Here is a 9,941-nt window from a genome sequence, read left to right on the forward strand (position 1 = left end):
AAGTAACTAGTAAATTAACGCTTTACTTTTTCAATTTACACCAAAATAACTAAGTTACTTTTTCAAATAATTTTAACATTTATTGACTGACAGCTCTCCTGTCCCCATGTTGAGAGAAATAAAGTGCAGAGGTGTTGTGTGTGCTGTGTGTGAACATGATGATTATTGTAGTTCTACACTAAATGTGAACATGTTTTTACTCATCTCACTTGCACGAAAACATTCAGCACTCCTCAAAACGAATAAAAACAGTGAAATGCACATTAAATGATCTCTCTCATAATCTCACTTCATTAACCAATGTCTTTGCTGCTGACCTTCAATGATCTAATTCAACCATACTAATCAGCAAAAATGACTTTAGATTGGATTTAGAAATAAGAGTGTTGAACTTCCTTTTCCTATATCCTATTCTCCTTTAATCCAGAATGGCAGCACAGCTGAAAGGCTTGTTTAAACTGCGCCCTCTACTGTACAGCCGTAAATATGCATTTTCCTTATAGCATATAACTCGCTGGTCTCAAACTCAGTTCCTGGAGGGCTGCACAGTTCTGCACAGTTTTGCTCCAACCAGGGGCGTAGTTTGCGGGGGGGATATTTATACGGGATATTCAAATCCATCAGTTACAACCCCCCCCCAATATTTCAACATGAAAATCACAGTAGATCTATACTAACATATGTATAATTCATTTATTTTGTAACAATAATTTTGTTTCTAATCGAATATGAGTTTTTCATAATAAATTAGTCAAAAAAGAACACCCCTTCCATTGAACCGATTGGTAACGCCCAACCAATGAGCGTCGCACTTTCACCAAAACAACGCGAGTGGAGCTCTAATGTTTGAATGGAGAGCATGGGTAGCACCAAAAATGAAGAGAACCGTTGTCCAGCCGACTATATTAAACTTCTGTTCAAAGAGGGATGTTAAAAAGAATAAAGCATGTACTGAGAAGGAGGTATGAAAATATTGTAATAGCTAGGTACACTCCACATATATTTTAGCTAGCTAATCCATTGCAATTTAGCCATAACTATCAGTGTAACTGTAACCAGTTACCAAAACAGCCGTCTGTTTTGTTACTTAATTTTTCAATAGTGTCTTATAAATGACAAAAGTATTCACATCGGTGTTTGTTTTCTTCCTTAATTAATCTGACTTTTGAACGAATTGGCTTGAATGAACGATTTAAGTAGCTCACTCATTAAAACGTCGAATCACTGCCACCTACTGGCGGTTTCAATATTTAACATAATTTCTTTCTTTTTAGAATCACTCCGTTATGTTAGAATTTGATGAATGGTTATAGATAAATGCCATAAAGTTATGATAGATAGATAGATAGATAGATAGATAGATAGATAGATAGATAGATAGATAGATAGATAGATAGATAGATAGATAGATAGATAGATAGATAGATAGATAGATAGATAGATAGATAAAGAAGAAATTAATTATCCAATAACGCTACACATAAAACAGATTTTTTTTAATTAAAAAAATAAATAAATAACAGGCCGCATACCAACGCTCAACCACCCCAATGTTGAAACCAAATCTACGCCCTTGGCTCCAACCCTAAGCAAACACACCTGATCCAGCTGATCAAGATCTTCAGGATTACTAGAAAAGCAAGTGTGAGTTGGAGCTGGTTGGAACTAAACTCTGCAAGGCTGTGGCCCTCCAGGAACTGAGTTTGAGACCACTGATGTGTGAAAGGGCTGAAAAACATTTGCCAAAAAAAGAACTTTTTTGTTGTTATTAAAAAAAAAAACAAAAAACATTCAAGCCCAGCCCAGGAAAGAAAAAGTAATGCAAAAGTAATGTAGCATTACTTTTCATAAAAAGTAACAAACGCAATTAGTTATTTAGGGAGTAACGCAATATTGTAATGCATTACTTTTAAAAGTAACTTTCCTCAACACTGCTAACTACAATTTTTGTAATGTATTTGGAATCAGTAACTACAATTTGTAAGTAATCTACCCAGCATAGCTCTAAAACTAGCACAATTTTATGTGCATTTTCAGTTGATTAGCCTACTGTGGCGACCAGGGCGGGCGAGAGCCGTGAGGGAACGACCTTGAGTCTCTCACGGAGGAGCTCCGGGAGCATAAAAGGAGGAGCTATGATCGTGAAGGACGAGAGAGGACCAGGCCTGGACTTTATGTTATGTTTTATTATGTTTGTGTGGCCGGCAGACGTCCACTAGGGTCTGCCGGCATTACTTTCGTTTTGTTCTTTGTTTATTTTGGTATTAAAGTTTTGTTGAACGTTCGCCGGTTCCCGCCTCCTTCTTCCCGTATTTACGAACTGTGTTACATTGGTGCCGAAACCCGGGAGGAAGGAGGGACATGCTGTCGGAGAGCCCTCGCTGCTGAGGGGGATTGCGGTGCTGCGGAGTTCGGGCAGCGCGGGAGTGAAGACCGCGAGAGGCTGCCCGAAGCGGTGGTGCTGGAGCCTTGTGAAAGGTGGGACGGAGACCCGGATGCCGTGCTCCTGGGACGAGGTGGGGTAGCTGCCGTCCAGGAGGGAGCGGAGGAGTCACCGCCGTCCGCCGTGGGCCGGAGCCTGCTGCCATCCGCCATGAAGGGGAGGAGCAGGGGACGGGGGACTCGCTGCCGGCTGCCCTCAACCGGAGGAGCCATCGCCGGCCGCCAGGAGGCGGTCGAGGATCGGGCCGTCCACTGAGCGTCCAGTGCCACCGCGAGGAAGAGCCTCCCGGCTGGCTGAGGACCGAGCAGCAGTGTGTCTGGGAACCGGACCCAGAATTTTTTTTTTTTTTCTCTTTTTCCTCTCTCCCCTCTCTCGTCCTGTTGCTCCCCTTGCTTCCGTCTCCTTTCTCTTGTCTCGTCTGTCCTTACCCCCAGGTGCTGCGGCCGCCGAGACAGGCCCCGGGGGGGAGTAGAGCGCATTCTCGGGAGTGCCCCCGGCCTGCGAGGGGCGATGGGGGTATGTGGCGACCAGGGCGGGCGAGAGCCGTGAGGGAACGGCGCGAGGCCGGTGACGCAAGTGATAACGAGCATCACCTGGGAGGCGCACCGGCCTTGAGTCTCTCTCGGAGAAGCTCCGGGAGCATAAAAGGAGGAGCGACGATCGTGAAGGACGAGAGAGGACCAGGCCTGGACTTTATGTTATGTTTTATTATGTTTGTGTTGCCGGCAGACGTCCGCGAGGGTCTGCCGGCATTACTTTCTTTTTGTTCTTTGTTTATTTTGGTATTAAAGTTTTGTTGAACGTTCGCCGGTTCCGCCTCCTTCTTCCCACATTTACGAACTGTTTTACACCTACATACTGTATGCATATTCAAGATACAGAAGTTTTACATTTATCTTTTATTTTAAAAACATATATTAATGCGCTATATAAATAAAGGTGACTTGACTTGACTTTATATTTATATTTCAAATATAGCACATTAGGACATATTTCTCCAGGATTGATGTATCTTGAGGTGACATATTTGAAATATAGCCTAAAGGCTAAATAAATAAGAAGTGTCTATTTACATCGTGAAAATAGCTCACTTTTTTGGCAGAATCTATTTACAATAACTCCACCCAACATTATCTGATTGAATCAGGCAAAAGTATATAGCAAAAAGAAATGGTGAAGAAAGGCAAGGCAGGTAGCGTTAACTTGTGACGTGACTGACCGAAGTTTGAATCCTCCTTTTTCTGAAATCATTCTTTTCCCTTTTCCCTGCATATCAGCTCGAAGATGTGTTTATTTTAAATAAAAGTTGAGAAAAATATTTGAAAAGTGGAAATAAAGTGCCTATAACGTCATTGCTGTGGCGCGAAATGCAGCTGGAGGGCAGGAAGTGATTTTTCTATATAGGAATCGTTATAAATTCCTATGTTTTGCATTGTTTATGGTTGCTCATATCGAAGTGTGGAATGTTGTCGCCTGTTGTCGTTGTTTTGCGTCTGCTGATACTGAAATTAGTATGGATACCTGCTTACCCTATGTTTTTGACTTGGTTAAATGTTCACATCCTTCATGGTATCGTTTGCAGGGAAGAGAAGCTATTTTATCCCATTGCATGATCATTTGGTGTTTTCACTTAAGTTTTTGCACAATGTTGATCTGGTTACTGTGAAAATAGTGTCACACGCTGCTGCTCAGCCATCATATGGTAGAAAATGTCCAAATAAAAAAAGTGTTCAACAAGCTGACTGAAGTCGATCCATTTCTTTGTTGGAAGGGTGTAAATTTCCCATATGGCCAGAGGAGAATTGGAGGGTCACATTCAGCGGACAGACACCGATACACTGTATTTCTGTATTTATTTCAACAAATGACAACCAAAATCAAACCCATAGAAGCTAGTGAACAGTTTTGAAGTGGCTGCATGCAAGTTATGCTCATTTACAAGTCGAGTGAGAGTCATACTCGCAAATGTAACTTTAATTATTAAACCAAGCTAAAATACAAAACTTTCAAAAACAGCTATGTGATTATTTTATTAAATGATAGGCAGTGGGTTTAATTATTAGATTTGCTATACCCGTCACCTCCTCAACCTGCTTGCCCTGCTTGTATTTACATGTAGAAAAGGCGAAAAATTTATTATACGGTATGACATTTTTCACAATGACAATTGAAATACTGCCCTAAACTCACTAGCAGTAAGGCAGTGTGATATTAACAAACCGAACTAGAACCAATCCGATCTCACAGCAATTCGTATGTATTTTACGAGGAGGCTAATTCGTACGATTTCATATGTTTTTTGCTAAATCATACGTATTTTACGAGTTGACAAATTCGTATGAATTCATACGAATGACCTACCCCAAACCCCGCCCCTAAACCTACCCATCACTGGGGTTTAGACAAATCGTACGAGTGAGGTCGTACGAATTCATACAAATTAGCCACCTCGTAAAATACCTACAAATTGGACCTGAGATAGCGTTGCTAGAACTGAACACGGCGTGACGTCAGCTTCACTTTCTCTATATCTACTGCCTCGGGGGCAGGCAAGTCTTTCAATTCAGTAGAAAAATCGCTCCTCTTCATAACATAAGGATCCCATCCATAATATATTGTGATTTTCTGTTTATACCTTTCTAAACCAGCAAAGAACAGAGAAGACTTTTCTCCGTCTCGTCCATATCTGAATTTCGGGCGTCATGAGAATCACGTGATTGCAAACAAGCTATTAAAATAGTAGGAATAATGTGTTTAACGGTAGGGTTAGGGTATAGAGCTATTTCTCAATATGTGTTTTTGTATGGAATTTGTTTTGTGCCAATAAAAATGAACGTAACGTTTTAAGAAACTAATGAAAATATAAATTGAAACTGAATAAAATGTCTTTGAAAATGAAAAAAATAATAATTTGCAGGCAAAATGTTTGACTTCGTTTTAATACACTGTATGATTTGCTAACTGTTTTCTCCTTTTTCTTTCACTGATCTGTACTAATGCGTTTCCAGAGTTTTCATTTACGCTTCTGAAGTTTTCATTTACAGTCCCAGAGTTTTCATTCACCATTCTGGCACAAATCTCTCGCGGGGGCGGGGCTAGCAGCGGTGTGTTCTCATTGGCTACTGAGTTTTTGATTGACAGCTTCTTGACCTGGAAGTGAAGACGCCACGTCAGTGTTGTATAGAAATAGGAGAAACAGTTAGCAAATCATACAGTGTATCAAAAATGAAGTCAAACATTTTGCCTGCGATTAATTCAAGTTTCAAAGACATTTTATTCCATTTCAATTTATATTTTCATTTGTTTCTTGAAAAGTTACGTTCAATATATTTTGGCACAAATCTAATCCCATATTCTTGTCCATACTTTTGTTCTTGTGGACCTGTGAAACGTCATCAGTCGCTGCCCAAGTGCTGTTCCAATTCAAAGTTCACATCTAGCCAAGTAGGCCACAGTTCAAATCCCTGGATGTGTTCTTGATCCGCCCCTTTTATCGAAGATGCACCTTAATTGTAATGCCAAGTTTACACCACAGGATTTTAAGCCCGATTTGCAAGCTTGCCGACAACTCGGGCTGTAATCGTGGGCAAATCAGCAGGTGATCGGCGCTCGCCAATCTTTATGTATGAACTACTCGATGACACATCAAAGAGGCTCGCTGACACATATCTAGTATGCTAAATATCTGGAGCTGTCGGCTGACTTGATATTCAGTGGTGTCACGTGTCACAACGAGACAGCCAATGAAATACACACTGATGTCTATGGAAGCAGTTCTCGCATTATAGATTAATATATTGGTTTTTAAATGACAAAACACTAACTTGCAAATATTTGAGAATTATAATATCAGATAGTTTATGACATGGTGAGAAATGTGATGCATCTGTCATACAGTGTGGTCACAGTGTGTCACGTGACAAGCATGATGCGTCATTGTGGAAACAGTTAATGGAAACGTTCTAAAATAATGGTCTTTTTTAATATTTTAAACTATTAACATTTTATGTGTGACAGGGTTCATTTAATTTTAATTAAATTTATTTCAAAATTTAATCTAATTTCTTCCCAGTGTCCATTTTCAAATAAAGTCATTGGGTGACAATTGTCGTCAGCTCTTGTAGTGTGTAACCTCCTTGTTGCGGATCATTTACATAGTGTCACGTAGTGTGAACACCACAATGACTTCAAGACTCTGGCAGGTCATGTTGTCTGAACAGCACAGCGATCTGCCGACATTTAAAGTCCTGTAGTGTAAACTTGGCATTAGTTGCCTCCCGGCTCCGCCAATAAAAATAGAAGAAGAGTTGACTTGTGTGACAGCCAGGTATCCCAGAAAGCATCTCGCACTAACCAGCAAGTGTCAGTAGTAAAGGAGAAAACCTGCGTAATTTAAACATAAGTTGCGTCCCAAATTACGCACTAAAAACTATGCACTTATACTGTACTTATGGACTATGTACTCATCCATATTGTGTATGAATTTTTATATGTTTATTTTGTCCTTAAACATTAAAGTCTGATCCCCCCTCCCCCTCCGCAACATAATTAAAGCTGCAACAGTTGAGTGCATAAAGTGTTCAACATTCCACACTTTGTTTTTTCTGTTAATTTAGTGCATCATATGGGTATTTAAAGTGCACTTTTTCTTTTGGGAATTTTCTGTGTGAACGCACTACTCGCACTAATTGTACTACTCGCACATCATAGAATAGTGCATAAGTACGCAAATTGTGACGCACCTTACCTACACTGCATTCCAAATTATTATGCAAGTGACATATCAGTAAGATTTCAGTACAATAAACATTCAGATTTTAGTTTTTCTAAGAAAATGTTTGTTTGTTTATTTATCCATGTCTTTTTAGATAACTGGTATCAATCGCAGACAAAATAATTTGCCAGGTCTATGGAAACCCTAGTTAGAGGTTGTTCCACATTATTAAGCAAGCACAGTTCTCATGCAATATGGGGAGGAAGAAAGATCTTTCTGAAGATGAAAAGCATGAAATCGTGCAATGTTGTGCAAAAGGCATGAAAACAACTAATATTGTGTGAAAACTGAATGGAGATTATCAAATTATCATAAGATTTGTGAGTGATTAGAGCACAGCAGAACTCGGTCAGATAAAGGCTTATTAATGAAAGTTCCTGTCAAAAAAAAAATAATTGTATTAAAAGGGCAGCTATAAAAGAAGCCAGTGTTGAGCAGCAAACAGGTATTTGAAGCTGCTGGTGTCTCTGGAGTCTCAAGAAGCTCTCCATGCAGGCAGGCAGTTGCTCGCTGCCGGATCAAATGATGTAAGAGATAATGCATAGTCAGCCACAGATGAATGAGAAATGTGACCCTGGACCACAAAACCAGTTATAATTCGCACGGGTGTATTTCTAGCAATAGCCAACAATACATTGTAGCCTATGGGTCAAAATCATAATTTTTTTTTATGCCAAAAATCATTAGGATATTAAGTAAAGATCATGTTCCATAAAGATATTTTGTAAATTTCCTACTTTAAATGTATAAAAAAAAATATTTTTTTTGAGTGGATAAGCATAAGGACTTCATTTGAACAACTTTAAAAGGCGATTTTCTCAATATTTTGATTTTTTTTGCACCCTCAGATTCCAGATTTTCGGCCAAATATTGTCCTATCCTAACAAACCATACATCAATGGAAAGCTTATTCAGCTTTCAGATGATGTATAAAAATATCAATTTCAAAAAATGTACCCTTATGATTTGGTTTGTGGTCCAGGGACACAAATAATCATACCTCTCTCAAATTCATCCATGTGCTCCATCTACTCGCCTCAGCCACAGCAGGTTCTGAACCATGAGGCAGACAAGGCTGGCCTGATTGCCTCTAAAAAAGGGCCATACGAAATCAAAGTTTCCTCATGGGAAAGTGCTCGCAATGCACACAAACAGCCCCCTCAAGGACTAAGCGTGCATGCTCCTCACCCATGCAAAATAATACACATATCATGTGTGTCATCTGGTGTCAGTGCTTTCCATTCTGAGACAGTTGAGCTAGAAAAATAAAAAGTTGTGTGAAAGTTGTGTTTGCGTGTTAATGTACGTTCTGACCAACATTTTCTACTTTTGATGTCATTTCTAGCAAGAAATTACTACTGTAGTAATTAAATATTTGTTAAATTCTCAACAAAGCTCACACTATTTTGCTGTTGACCATTAAACTGTTACGCTGCCTCAGAAGTCTGTCTGAATCAGTTTTGTTAGATGCCTTCATGCACAAACGCTGCCTTACAAGTCATTGCCTGATAAGGCAGCGAGGCAACAAGTTCATTGTCATGTTTAGACTCACGCTTCAGATACCTGGTATACCAGAGGCTTTCCCCAGCGACCCCCAGGGGACACAGCGAGAGTTCCCTTTCAAAAGGGAGCATGCTTATGGTACTTTGTATTATGTGCCTGAGTACTGTACAATTTAATAGAATGACATGCACATGCACCATGAACCTATTTATAGGTTTACCTTTTTACCTATATATAAAAATAATTAATATATTCTGAATAAAACTCTTAGGTTTAAATGTAAACCTGCTTATTTTTAAACAAGGTTTAAAGTTTGGTGTAATTATTAGATAAACCTTGATTTAATCTAGCTTTAAGATTAATCTTCATTGGTACAACCCACCCTTAAAGAAATTTTACAGGTTAAGTAAATACAAGTCGATCTCTATTGAAATTTAATGTCTGTTAACAGCATATATTTAAACAAAAAAACAAACAAAAAAACAAACAAACAAACAAACAAACAAACAAACAAAAACAAGCAAACAAGCAAACAGAAATACAGTTACAATGAAATGTAAATATGCATCTGTAAATGTGTTTTCTTAGGCATAAAATTAATAACTTATGGGATGGATTTTGCACCTATATGATTTTACATTAAATACTGTCGTTATAAAAATTTCATGCATCATAGAATTTTTTTATGTTTCTTTTAAACTCATTTCTGTCCACGTGAAATCCAAATATTTTAATGAGTGAACCTCGTCAGGTAAACATACCTTTGTAATTAATATATCACAGTGCAATGGAATCACTTTTGTCTATTTTAAATTAAAATAAATGAATGCACAGTTAATTCAAATGTAAAAAGTAATATACCTGGATTCATTTAGAATATGAAAAGATGAATAAACAATCGAATTTCATTTTGCATAGAAGATTTTTTAAAACTGCTTGAATAGCCATAAATCCTTCAAATCTTTGTGTGAAAGGTGTTGAAAGGCAGTGATGCATTGAGCCATCAGTGGCCACTGAGATGGATACTATAATAACAGTGGTGAGCAAGTTCTCCATAACTGTGTTGGGATCATGTTTCAGAATAAATAGCTAATGCACCTGCTCTGGAACAATGACTGCATGTCAGCAAGGTCATTTGTCTACTTCCTCCCATTGTTTTCTTTTCTATTGCCATTACAAACTAGTGTGTTTGAAATGTCACAATAAAGCTTACCAAGAACA

This window comes from Megalobrama amblycephala, linkage group LG14 (assembly GCF_018812025.1).
Source record: "Megalobrama amblycephala isolate DHTTF-2021 linkage group LG14, ASM1881202v1, whole genome shotgun sequence".
Lineage (NCBI taxonomy): Eukaryota > Metazoa > Chordata > Actinopteri > Cypriniformes > Xenocyprididae > Megalobrama > Megalobrama amblycephala.